Source organism: Rhynchophorus ferrugineus, unplaced genomic scaffold, assembly GCF_030347505.1.
Source record: "Rhynchophorus ferrugineus isolate W39M unplaced genomic scaffold, kcgeb_rfMv2 rfM11, whole genome shotgun sequence".
Taxonomy (NCBI): domain Eukaryota; kingdom Metazoa; phylum Arthropoda; class Insecta; order Coleoptera; family Curculionidae; genus Rhynchophorus; species Rhynchophorus ferrugineus.
In genome coordinates, this window is record NW_027472590.1 from 1,289,260 (window position 1) to 1,302,350 (window position 13,091).

General features: G+C 36.0%; 6 non-coding genes across 6 annotated transcripts; all 6 read left to right on the top strand.

The window, feature by feature from the left end:
- The first annotated feature begins 1,834 nt into the window (after positions 1-1,834).
- On the top strand, positions 1,835-1,907 carry TRNAR-UCU (transfer RNA arginine (anticodon UCU)). Its single transcript has one exon. It is a non-coding gene; the product is annotated as a tRNA-Arg (tRNA).
- A 7,707-nt stretch (positions 1,908-9,614) lies between these two features.
- On the top strand, positions 9,615-9,688 carry TRNAN-GUU (transfer RNA asparagine (anticodon GUU)). The gene has a single exon. It is a non-coding gene; the product is annotated as a tRNA-Asn (tRNA).
- Positions 9,689-10,069: 381 nt separating this feature from the next.
- TRNAN-GUU (transfer RNA asparagine (anticodon GUU)) lies at positions 10,070-10,143 on the top strand. The gene has a single exon. It is a non-coding gene; the product is annotated as a tRNA-Asn (tRNA).
- Positions 10,144-10,524: 381 nt separating this feature from the next.
- TRNAN-GUU (transfer RNA asparagine (anticodon GUU)) lies at positions 10,525-10,598 on the top strand. The gene has a single exon. It is a non-coding gene; the product is annotated as a tRNA-Asn (tRNA).
- Positions 10,599-10,979: 381 nt separating this feature from the next.
- On the top strand, positions 10,980-11,053 carry TRNAN-GUU (transfer RNA asparagine (anticodon GUU)). Its single transcript has one exon. It is a non-coding gene; the product is annotated as a tRNA-Asn (tRNA).
- A 381-nt stretch (positions 11,054-11,434) lies between these two features.
- On the top strand, positions 11,435-11,508 carry TRNAN-GUU (transfer RNA asparagine (anticodon GUU)). The gene has a single exon. It is a non-coding gene; the product is annotated as a tRNA-Asn (tRNA).
- Positions 11,509-13,091: the final 1,583 nt, after the last annotated feature.

Below are 13,091 nucleotides of genomic sequence, written 5' to 3' on the forward strand. Positions count from 1 at the left end.
TAAAATAACGTATATTTGATAACATTTTTGTCCAATTAGTTTATTTAGATTAGAATTATGTTGTGTGTCAAAGCCAAACTGAACTAAAACTCAGAGTTGATGCGGCAACGTTGCGACGTTTTGAGGTCACAAATTTAAATGACGTATCTACAAAATAACTTTGAACAGACTATATATATATACAGTCCTTCCAATAAAATAGCCAATGTACGTCATCAACAACGTCGAACTTATTGCCAAATACAATTTATAAAAACGTAAAATCCATTTTAAACCCGAAGCATTCTTTCTCATTTTACTAATTAGCATTACTCTACTTAAAAGGAGACAGGATGAAGTCTGGTACGTGCGAGCATGTAACCAAATCGGTCTAGAAAATTCGTTTTGTGTTGGTACTGGCCAACATCGTTGTCATATGTCAATATAAATATAATAAAACCATTATAACCTAAAAACTGTTGTGGCTGTTTAATGAACTGTAGTTTAAGGTGGACTATAATGTTAAAATAAATTATATTTTATAACGTTATTTTTGTTTCAATATTTTATTTACATCAGTCATATTCAATAATCGATCAAGTGCACAGAGTAACTGGCTATTGAAAGAGCGTTTGAGGAAAAGAAATACTGCCCTGCAATATTCCTGGATGTCTCAAGCTTTTGATCGGGTTTGGCATTTGGGATTAATCTGTAAGATGAGCAAATTGTTACCGCGTAATTATTGTCAATTACTGGAGTCATATTTATTCGGCAGAAAATTTAGAGTATCGCACGAAATGGCGTTCTGGACATTTAAAAATATCTCGGCTGGTGTTCCACAAGGTAGCGTCTTAGGACCTCTCCTGTATCTGCTCTACACTGCTGACATACCAACAACAAAAGAAACACTTCTTGGAACCTTTGCTGACGCCACAATTCTTATGGCAAAAGATATATCTCTGCCTAGGGCAACAGAAAAAGTGCAAGTGGCAGTCAACAAAATCCACAAATGGACGAAAGATTGGAAAATTCAACTTAATAGCTCCAAATCTGTCCACGTTAATTTTGCATTACGGCGAAATAATAAAAACTTAATTATATCACTCAATGGATGCCCGATTCCTCAAGCAGAATCAGCTAAATACCTTGGAATCCATCTTGATAGTAGATTAAATTGGAAGCATCACGTTAGACAAAAATCAAAACACATTAGAACCAAAATGAACCAACTGTACTGGTTAGTCCAATCTAATGGTATAAAGCCAATTTGGATCTTTGGGGTGCAAATATGGGGTTGTACTAAAAATTTAAATCAACTAGTCATACAACGCTTTCAAAACAAGGTTCTTCGATTGATTACCAGTGCCTGTCGCTATGTAACTAATGAAGAACTGCACGATGACCTGGAAATCAAATGGATTCGCGAAGTTATCCAAGATTTCGCTTGAAACACGCACGAAGATTACTAAATCATACTAACGTGGAAGCAATACAAGTGCTGGACAGAGCGCAGGATGTCAGGAGATTGAAACCAACAAACCCATACGAACTTATATAAAGTGTATACATTTAGTGTAAACTATAGCCATAAATTAATAATTAATAAATAATTATAATTTTATAATTGAGAAATACATACTGATGTATTTTCTCGCACTCGTCTTGCTTGTTAATTAATCCAAGTATACAGGAAAAGCACTAATAAATTAATTGTAAATTAAGATTGTACTAAGCGTATCTAATAAAGATGCTATAAAAAAATTAGTCATTTTGTTGTCAGAGTCAAAATAAACGTAGCTATATTAATATTACAAATACCCGACAATAGACTTCACATTTTTTTTCAATGTCCGTCGTCCCTGTAGCGCAGAGGATAGCGCGTTGGACTTCTAATCCAAAGGTCGTGGGTTCGATCCCCACCAGGGATGCTGTGTCTAATCTCACTTTTTTAAATTTAAAAAATACTTAATTGCATACTGAAGTATTCCTTAGATATTATCGCCTTAGTGTTATTAATAAACCAATTTATGTCGGCAAATAGCCACTTAAATAACGAAAAATGATTTCTCCGAAATCGTCATTAAAAACCACCAACCTGCTACTTTAAAATCGTTATAATACCAACGAAACTGTCGATTTCGGATCGAGAATAATCACTCTGGTTGGGCCCGATGGTGTTATTCTTCACGCCGACATCAACAAAGTCATCGCTAAATAAATAAAGTGTTCGCCTCGGAATCCGTATTTAAATCGACAACAATAAGCCGTTGGGTACTTGGCTAATTTCCGTAATTTTATAGTTTTACATACATAATTATGCGGTAAGCGGCCCAGTACGCCGCATCGGGCTATTAGAGCGTATAATTCATGAAAACGGTGATGTTTTGCAACGAGGAAAATACTCCCCGTTAAACGGCGGTAAAGGTTTATGTCGATTCCATTGTCCTGACTAATATTATTCCGCGGATATTAGTGGATAATTAAAAAATACATACCTGTAACAGGTCAATTGAAATCCATATGTTTTTATAGATAGTCGTAACCCTCAAAAGATGCGTGTATAAATTTGACAGCTGTCGGATTGTTACTTTGTGAATTATAGCATTTTGTTATCGTGAAAAAAATGAATAAAGAGGAATTTCGCGTGTTGATAAAATATTGCTTTTTGAAGGGAAAAAATAGAGTTGAAGCAAAAACTTGGCTTGATGCCGAGTTTCCGGACACTACCCCACGAAAATCAACCATCAACGATTGGTATGCTAAATTTAGACGTGGTGAAATGAGAACCGAAGATGGTGAACGCAGTGGACGCCCAAAAGAGGTTGTTACCGTCGAAAACATTTAAAAAATCCACAAAATGATTTTGAATGACCGTAAATTGAAACTGAATGAAATAGCAAACACTAAAGATATAAACTGAACGTGTACATCATATCATTCATGAATATTTGGGTATGGGAAAGCTCCGTGCAAAGTGGGTGCCGCGCGAGCTTGCTTTTGACCAAAAACAACGACGAGTTGATGATTCGGAACAGTGTTTGAAGATGTTCAAGCGCAATAAACCCGAGTTTTTGATCGATATGTGACAATGGATGAAACACGGCTCCATCATTTTACTCCGAAGTCCAATCGACAGTCATCCGCGTGGACTGCACACGATTAACCCGCTCCAAAGCGTGGGAAAACGCAACAGTCGGCTGGCAAGATTATGGCTTCTGTATTTTGGGATGCGTATGGAATAATTTTCATGGACTACCTTGAAAAAGAAGGACCATCAACAGCGATTATTACATAGCGTTATTGGGCCGTTTGAAGGACGAAATAGCCGAAAAACGACCGCATTTGAAGAAAAAACTGAAGTACTGCTTCATCAAGATAATGCACCGTGTCACAAGTCATTGAAAACAATGGCAAAAATATATGAATCAGGCTTTGAATTGCTTGCTCATCCACCCTATTCTCCAGATCTGGCCCCCAGCAACTATTTCCTGTTCTCAGATCTCAAACGAATGCTCGCTGGAAGGAAATTTCCGTCGATTGAAGACGTGATCGCCGAAACTGAGGCCTCTTTTGAAGCAAAGGACAAATCGTACACAAAAATAGTATCTAAAAGTTGGAGGGGGTCACTATAATCAGCGTATCACCCTTGGAGGGAATTATGTTTATTAAAAAAAACTAATTTTGTCAAAAAAATATGTTTTGATACGGTAGGCCGGGGAGTTTTCAATTGATCTGTTATCTAGACTAGAATACCTTTTTAAACTCGATCGTTACTGACCGTTTTCGCAAAAAAAACCTTCACCCGAGCCAAATTACATTCAACATGACCAATGTCCATTTAAAATAATAAGAATTCCGGATTAATTGGGTATAGGAATCGATCTCCGTTACGCCAGCGCTTGTTACGTATGACTTAATGGCCGGCTTCGGTGCGAAAATAGGGCCGGCGGACATGATCTTGTTAAAATTCCTCTTTTGTAGTCTCGGGACGAAATTAAATTTTCGTCCGATATAATAAAAACGCAGCTTAATCCGATCAGCCTGGACGACGGTCCAGTCTGGTTCGTTAACGGCGGCCCGGACTGTCATAATTACATTGTTACGGAATCGTCTTCGTGGTGCCAGCGGATCGATGTTAAATTGTTTTTTTTCCTTCTATATATTAGAACAAGTCGTCTTTAATCAGTTCTGTAATGAAGGTTTGATAATTATATTGGATAATTGAATGTATTTTTTTGTGGTTTGGTATGTGTGCCAAGGGTCAGGTGTCAGTCGACGACGGCGACGATAAGTCAGAAAGACACTGTTCGGCGGTACAGTGATGAAAATTGGTATTGATATTAATTAGCAAGATGTGTAAAATCAAATGCCCAATTCTTTGAATAAATACATTTTTGCATTTTCTTGAAAATTATGCAGTTTTTTTCCGTAAAAACCGATAATTACTTTTCTATACACCTGGTATATCTCCGAAAATAATTTAAATTTTGATAAATCCTTTTAAGGGTATATTTTTAAAGATATTTCAAAATAACATGTCAACTGAAAAGTCCCCGGCCAACTTTACGCCTGCGTGTAAAAATTTGACAGCTGTCGTATCATTAGTTTATGAATTATAGCATTTTGAGTGAAGCAACGTTTGTTATTGTGAAAAAAATTGATAAAAAGGAATTTGGCGTGTTGAAAAAATATTGCTTTTTGACGGGAAAAATACAGTTGGAGCAAAAACCTGGCTTGATGCTGAGTTTCCGGACACTGCCCCAGGAAAATCAACCATCAAGAATTGGTATGCAATCCACAAAATGATTTTGAATGACCGTAAATTGAAATTTAATGAAATAGCTGACACTCTAGAGATATTAACTGAATGTGTACATCAGATCATTCACGAATATTTGGATATGAGAAAGCGCTGTGCAAAGTGGTTGCCGGGCGAGCTCACTTTTGACCAAAACCAACAATGAGTTGATGATTCGGAGCACTGTTTGAAGATGATCAAACGTAATAAACCCGAGTTTTTCCGTCGATATGTGACAATGGATGAAACATGGCTCCATCATTTCACTCTGAAGTCCAATTTACAGTCATCTGAGTGGACTGCACACGATGAACCCACTCCAAAGCGTGGGAAAACGCAACAGTCGGCTGACAAGGTTATGGCGTCTGTATTATGCTACAGCGATTATTACGTGGCGTTTTTGGACCGTTTGAATGACAAAATCACCGAGAAACGGCCGCATTTGAAGAAAAAGAAAGTGCTGCTTCACCAAAACAATGCACCATGTCACAAGTCAGCAACAAAGATGGCAAAAATCCATGAATTGGGCTTCGAGTTGCTTCTTCATCCACCGTATGCTCCAGATCTGCCCCCAGCGACTATTTCCTGTTCTCAGATCTCAAAAGAATGCTCGCTGGGAAGAAATTTTCGTCGAATGAAGAGGTGATCGCCGAAACTGAGGCCTATTTTGAAGCGTATTACCATTGAAGGGAATTATGTTGAATAAAAAAACTAATTTTGCCCTAAAAATATTTTCAATTGACCTGTTATAGATATAAAACCACCTGGTACCCATTTTTTGCGCTATAAAGCATCGAATTTCCCACAAAATGAATCGTATCAACGTCTAAGATCTCAGAACTCGTAGCAGCATATATTCGGAGCGTTGAAACAACCGTAAAAATTACGACGATTAATATAGGAAATAAGGTATGGGAATGTGAAAGTGTATCTGCGTGCCGTAACTTACCCAGGTCAATAGTGCAAGATATTAACGAGTTTCCATTAGTCGATGGAAACGCGAAACCAGAAAAAATATTAATGGTAATCGAGTAATTCTCCCGACCTTATAACTAAGACGAGAGACAATCATCCGGTTCGAAGCCGCGCCGAGCTGTCTTACGCAATCCCGCTAAATTACGTCCCGACAACCTTCACGAAAGTGGTAAAGAGATATCTCTCAATTATGCTCAATGATGTGATTCGGATAATGCCCCTATTAAATGAGGATATCGGTAAGAATTACGGCATAAACGTCATTATTGGTTAACGAGGCGCGGTGATCCGACATCGAGACGGTGGGGATCCCATGCGGACAATGTTACGCCGGAGACGAGGCGATTATAATAAGCCTTTAAGATCTCTCGTCATCAGGCTCGTCATTTAATGAAATAATAGCTGAAAATTAGTCGGGCTTGGACGTGGTACGCGAACCCTGTGGGTGGTCGCTTCTTCAGCTGCCTAACCAGCACCATATTTATTTTCAAACAGTGCTGTTACATTACCGAAAGGAAGGAATCGAACTGAAATAAGAATTGATGAATAACGATCAGAAAATCAACCAAAATAAAAAAATAAATGAAAAAAAAGTAACAAGGAAAATGAGAAAGTAAAACAATCAGGAGGCGAAAAATTAAGGAACTAAATCAGATCCCAAAGACTACTTGTTTCATTCGACTGATTTTTAACCGCCCGCCTTAATAGCCGCGACCTTGACAAAAATGTACTCAATTTATGCTTATATATATACTAGCGACCCGCCCCGGCTTCGCACGGGTGCAATGCTGATACTAAATTAAATACACTACAGAAAAAATATGAACGTTGTATATAAAAACATAGCGGCCCGCTGCGACTTTGCACGGGCATAAAATATATATGCCTATGTCACTCAATGAAAACATGATTAAAATCGATCCAGTATTTTTGGTTCATTCATTACTGCCCTTGGCCTGCACGCATTAAATTTGGAGTAAAACAATTCCTCTTCCCCTATACTTACTATGAAGATTTCCTGCTATCTTTGGAATATCTAAATTCATACAATTTTTATTACATTAGACATTTTTAAACGCAAATTTTAAATTTGTAATATCTCCGAAAATATTTGTTTAATTTACATGCTGTAAGGAACCATATTGATCTATATTAATTGCACACTGTATTTAAGGTACTTAATTCGATAAGGATTAATGCCGTATTGCTTAAAATAGTTTCGTAAATAAGCCATTTTCTCACGTAAAAAGTAAACAATAAAAATGGTTAATGTGGGTTATCCCTAAAAGATAAACATATACCATCGCGGACTTTTTTGTAGACCTTTTTATGGTGTACAATACTGTAGTACATTAATTTGATCTAACTCGTAGGGTTAGGCAGCGTTTTTGCTAATTGCTAAATAAGCCTAAAAAATAGGTTAATTTACGACATCACGTTAGAAACCTCTAAAATTAGCAATGTTGCCTTAGTATATTATGCATGTATTATACATATAAACCTTCCTCTTGAATCACTCTATCTATTGAAAAAAACCGCATCAATATCCGTTGCGTAGTTTTAAAGATTTAAGCGCACATAGGGATATAGAGACAGAAAAGGCGACTTTGTTTTATACTATGTAGTGATTATTAAAAATATGTCCATTCAATAATAAATAAATAGTCTTAGAATTTTAAATAAACAAGAGACAAAAAACTGTAAGAATTTAACCAAAAGGCAAAAAGTCAAATACAAAAGAAATTATAGTAAAAAAGATGAACCATAGAAATAAAACAACCAATTTATACAAAAAAATACTGAAGGAAATAAACAGAATACACACTGAAAGAACATTCATAAGATTAAAATAAATTGACGATTAAAATAAAGTTATTGCAATACAAATAAAAATAAAACAATACAACTAAGGCTAATACAAAGAATATAGAACCAAAAAATAAAATCTGATAAATGAATGTGGTTGATAGAAAAGACGAAAACATCAGAAAACATCACTGTATGACTTCATTAGTATCAACCACAGCCTGCCACAGCTTAAGTGGTCAAGGGGATCCCTCATTATCATTTTCTGAAAATTACCGGCGACTAGCCGCTGAAATAACACTAAATAATGTCCGAGCATGGCTGTGTCGCGTAGAATTTCTTCATCCAAATCACCAGGACGCGCAGCTTTCGATACCTTTTAATTATGACGGTGTCGTCTAAGATTTTCTCGGATTTTGACTGGTCGTTTTTTACTGGTGTAATGGTCAGAAAGCATCAGATGTTCTTATTGGCAGCCCGCTCAATCCTATTAAACGGTCAACATGGTTGCAATACTTTGTATAGTTAAATCGTTAAGCTTCGATATGTTGGTTTACTGTATTTAGTGTTATGACGTAATAAAATAAAATGATATAGTATCGGGGTTTATCAGAGCCTCCCAAATCTGTCAATCGGTTGGTGATTCGAGCCCACCCCGGGGGTTATTTAAAAAAAAACTTATAATATATATTTACGTATCTTTTTTTATTCGAAAGAGTGCATTTCCGAGGTGGTCCCTTTGGAACCAAGTCAGGATCTGATGGTGGAATCCGGGGAAATCAAGGGAAACCCTTAAATTTCAAAGGCGCGTACAGTTTTCACCTATTTTTTTTATCTAAAATAATCAGATATTTGTGGGTAATATTAGTGCTGAACTGATGTGACGGAAGACCGGAAGTCGTTCAGTGTAAAAGTCGTTCAGATTGCTTTTTAAGCACTCACCGTATCATATGAGAAGCCGTAGAAATGCAACAGGTAATTTCCTCGATGGTGTAGAGGTTAGAGCGTTCGGCTCATACGCAGAGGTCGCGGGTTTGATTCCCGGCGGGGGCAACGACTTTTTGTTGTTCTAGTTTGGTTAGAACGTTTATCAAACCACTTGGGCTAAGTAGTGGACCCCGGGTTCCTGAAACGTTCCTTATTTTCTGTCATTGTTTCTTTATTCCTAACTGTGTAATTTATTGAGTAAGTATCTAACACTAAAAAGAGAAAAATAAGATATTTTTAACAAAAAATTTTAACCTACTTCTTGAAAAAATAAATAAGGAACTCACTAAAAAGTAAATAATAATCAAACTTAGATCTATAACATAAAAAAACATTTTAAAATAAAATATGTACATAATAATAGTTGTAATAATTAAATAAAAATAAACAAAAATCTTATTGAACGTATCTACTACACGTATTTTGTATTCTTCTACTATAGACACACGATCTAGCTTAATACCTACTTAAATCTGATCACTCTGAAGGCGGTGCCAAGCGCAAATAATACAAACAGATAACATAATTTTGTGTATCTCTCACAATTACGAACAAAACAAATCTAATCTGTTTGTCCATGTTTATGATTATAACAAAAAAAAAAAAATAAAAATCATATACACTTATATTTGACGCTCTGCAGTTGTTGTAGTTGTGTAGTAATTTACGGTTATTAATACTTTATTATTAAAATTAATTTAAATTAAAACTAATTAAATGCCAATTAAAAAGGTTAATGAGTATTAGTTCTAGAGATAGTTCTAGATTGAAATACGTGTATTTCAATATACACATACTTGTTACTGTAGTGAATATTATATACGAAATATATTTCTGCATTTATTTTACAAATATTGTTAAAACAAGTTTTAGTTATATTAACATATAATTTATAAATTACTCTCTTTAGTTTGTTATAAGAGAAATATGATTAATTTTATAAATTGTGGTCGAATTTCGACAACAAGTCGATGAGTAATGGTTATTAATTTAAATTAAATATCTCATTATATTTATATAATATATTAACATCTTCTTAATTTAACCTATTTTAAATCCGGACTCATGAGCCTCCGTGGCGCAATCGGCTAGCGCGTTCGGCTGTTAACCGAAAGGTTGGTGGTTCGAGCCCACCCGGGGGCGAAAAGTTTTCCTATTTTAAATATGACATTTTCTGTCTTTTTTCTCTCTTTACTGTAATTTTGTGATGATACGAAACCTCATATATAACTAAGATCCCGTCTAATGTCTCATTTAGACACTAAACGTTTCGTTTGTTCTGAAATAGACAATTATCTCGACACGATGGATCTATATATTGCACGAGATTTTTAATTTTCGTTATACCCTGATGACTCACCGTTCAATTAATTGAACGGTACTAGGCGTTAACGCTGTTCTATCTTATTAGCGATAAACTGTTGCGGTTGTAATGAAGAGTAACAATTTAATAACAAAAAACGAGAAGAATTGAAGGTATTAGAGACGTACAGCAATGATACGGGGTTCAAAATTCGAGGCAGAGCCTCCGTGGCGCAATCGGCTAGCGCGTTCGGCTGTTAACCGAAAGGTTGGTGGTTCGAGCCCACCCGGGGGCGAAAAGTTTTCTTATTTTAAATATAACGTTTTCTGTCTTTTTTCTCTCTTTACTGTAATTTTGTGATGATACGAAACCTCATATATAATTAAGGTCTCGTCTAATGTCTCATTTAGACACTAAACGTTTCGTTTGTTCTGAAATAGACAATTATCTCGACACGATGGATCTATATATTGCACGAGATTTTTAATTTTCGCTATACTCTGATGACTCACCATTCAATTAATTGAACGGTACTAGGCGTTAACGCTGTTCTATCTTATTAGCGATAAACTGTTGCGGTTGTAATGAAGAGTAACAATTTAATAATAAAAAACGAGAAGAATTGAAGGTATTAGAGACGTACAGCAATGATACGAGGTTCAAAATTCGAGGCAGAGCCTCCGTGGCGCAATCGGCTAGCGCGTTCGGCTGTTAACCGAAAGGTTGGTGGTTCGAGCCCACCCGGGGGCGAAAAGTTTTCCTATTTTAAATATGACATTTTCTGTCTTTTTTCTCTCTTTACTGTAATTTTGTGATGATACGAAACCTCATATATAACTAAGGTCCCGTCTAACGTCTCATTTAGACACTAAACGTTTCGTTTGTTCTGAAATAGATAATTATCTCGACACGATGGATCTATATATTGCACGAGATTTTTAATTTTCGCTATACTCTGATGACTCACCATTCAATTAATTGAACGGTACTAGGCGTTAACGCTGCTCTATCTTATTAGCGATAAACTGTTGCGGTTGTAATGAACAGTAACAATTTAATAATAAAAAACGAGAAGAATTGAAGGTATTAGAGACGTACAGCAATGATACGGGGTTCAAAATTCGAGGCAGAGCCTCCGTGGCGCAATCGGCTAGCGCGTTCGGCTGTTAACCGAAAGGTTGGTGGTTCGAGCCCACCCGGGGGCGAAAAGTTTTCTTATTTTAAATATGATGTTTTCTGTCTTTTTTCTCTCTTTACTGTAATTTTGTGATGATACGAAACCTCATATATAACTAAGATCCCGTCTAATGTCTCATTTAGACACTAAACGTTTCGTTTGTTCTGAAATAGACAATTATCTCGACACGATGGATCTATATATTGCACGAGATTTTTAATTTTCGCTATACCCTGATGACTCACCATTCAATTAATTGAACGGTACTAGGCGTTAACGCTGCTCTATCTTATTAGCGATAAACTGTTGCGGTTGTAATGAACAGTAACAATTTAATAACAAAAAACGAGAAGAATTGAAGGTATTAGAGACGTACAGCAATGATACGGGGTTCAAAATTCGAGGCAGAGCCTCCGTGGCGCAATCGGCTAGCGCGTTCGGCTGTTAACCGAAAGGTTGGTGGTTCGAGCCCACCCGGGGGCGACACATTTTTTTTTTAAATTAAATACCTGAAAATAATCCGCATCTTTTAAACATACAAATTATTTCTAATTAAATGGCACCTCAAACACGTTGAGAAAGACTCACTACTTTACGAAATTCGTCTCTTATCTTGTTTATAGTACATATACCAACAAAAACCGTGAGAAACCTTATTCTTAAATTCATTTAGATACTCTTTGTATTGATAAGTTTATTTTTTTCAGATAAACCAAACTCCCGCGGTACTAAATTAAGCGAATATGGTAAATGATTTATGGTTAAACTATAATTTTTGGTTTAATCGGTCTCAAGAATTTCGAAAAATCGTTTTAACTTAGGAGTAATTCCCTCTAAGTAAAACATATTCGGTAAATATCCAATAAACTCTTGTTTCGAGATGTTAAGTTGGTGATTAGATGTGAAATTGGTTGTTGTTGGAAATGTTATATTTGGTGGTTTTCTATGATTCGAAGTCATAATTTGGAAACTTGGTCGTTTTCCAAATATCTGGGACATATTTTAACTAGAATGCCGCATTAATGAAATCAAGTTGATGAGTTTTATAATTGTCTTTCTCGGTAGATTTTGCAGCACTTGTCGTGTTATCAAGCCATAGCCTGATCTCACTTTGTTAAAAACTATGGAGACTGTGGCGTAACAAGTTTGATACGATAAAATTGAGCATCATTTGGTTCAAAAATATATTCTAAATCATTGGAAAATGATTCATCCTTTTGTTGATTGTTAGGTGGAATGTTCACATTGACTGCTTTGGTTTTTTTAGTATCTATCCAGAGAAAATAGTGTGTTTGCTTGTCATCTGTTGGATCTTGCAGATAATTATTTAATTATTTATGTCAAATACATCAAAGCTAGAGTCATGAATATATTCGAAAAAATTGTTATTGAAAACTCGAGAGTAAAGTTACAGACAAGTGATAGTAAGACCAAAAAATGCATATATTAATAACGCTCGTACAGCTTCGAATATTTCGGTGCCAATTAGTTTTTATATTAAATATGACCGGATACAAACGAATATAAATTAAACAATCTGAAACCTATACGATTACCTTACAGCACGCCCAGGAAATGAAATATCGCCTGCCCAATGTGTCTTTATTATTTTCATGTCGTTGATTGTGATTCAAAACATCCAAACACTGACCACCCATCGACACGCAACCTAGGCCAGCATTTTCAATCGAAATTCAACGCCTAATATTCATATCGACAAGCGTAATCCGTGGTAATAAGAGCCACGATTATAATAATAATGCGAAAACTGGTCGGACCCATCTAGATTAATTAATGAGAGCGCTTATAATTTGTTTGTGTTTGTCAGAGACGTCCCACGCCATCATCAGGCTGCACCTGGACGGATTGGTTATAAATATCAATTACCGATTTAAGGGACACCCACTCGCCGGTGTACCGTTCATTTGTCGGCGTCCTAAGGGCATCTCGTGACTCTTCGATGCACCAACTAATGATAGATTGACGGATTTTTATTATGGCAACTACTTTTACTAACACGGAAGCCATTAGATCCGTAAAAATCGGTAAATATTTAACGAAGTCGC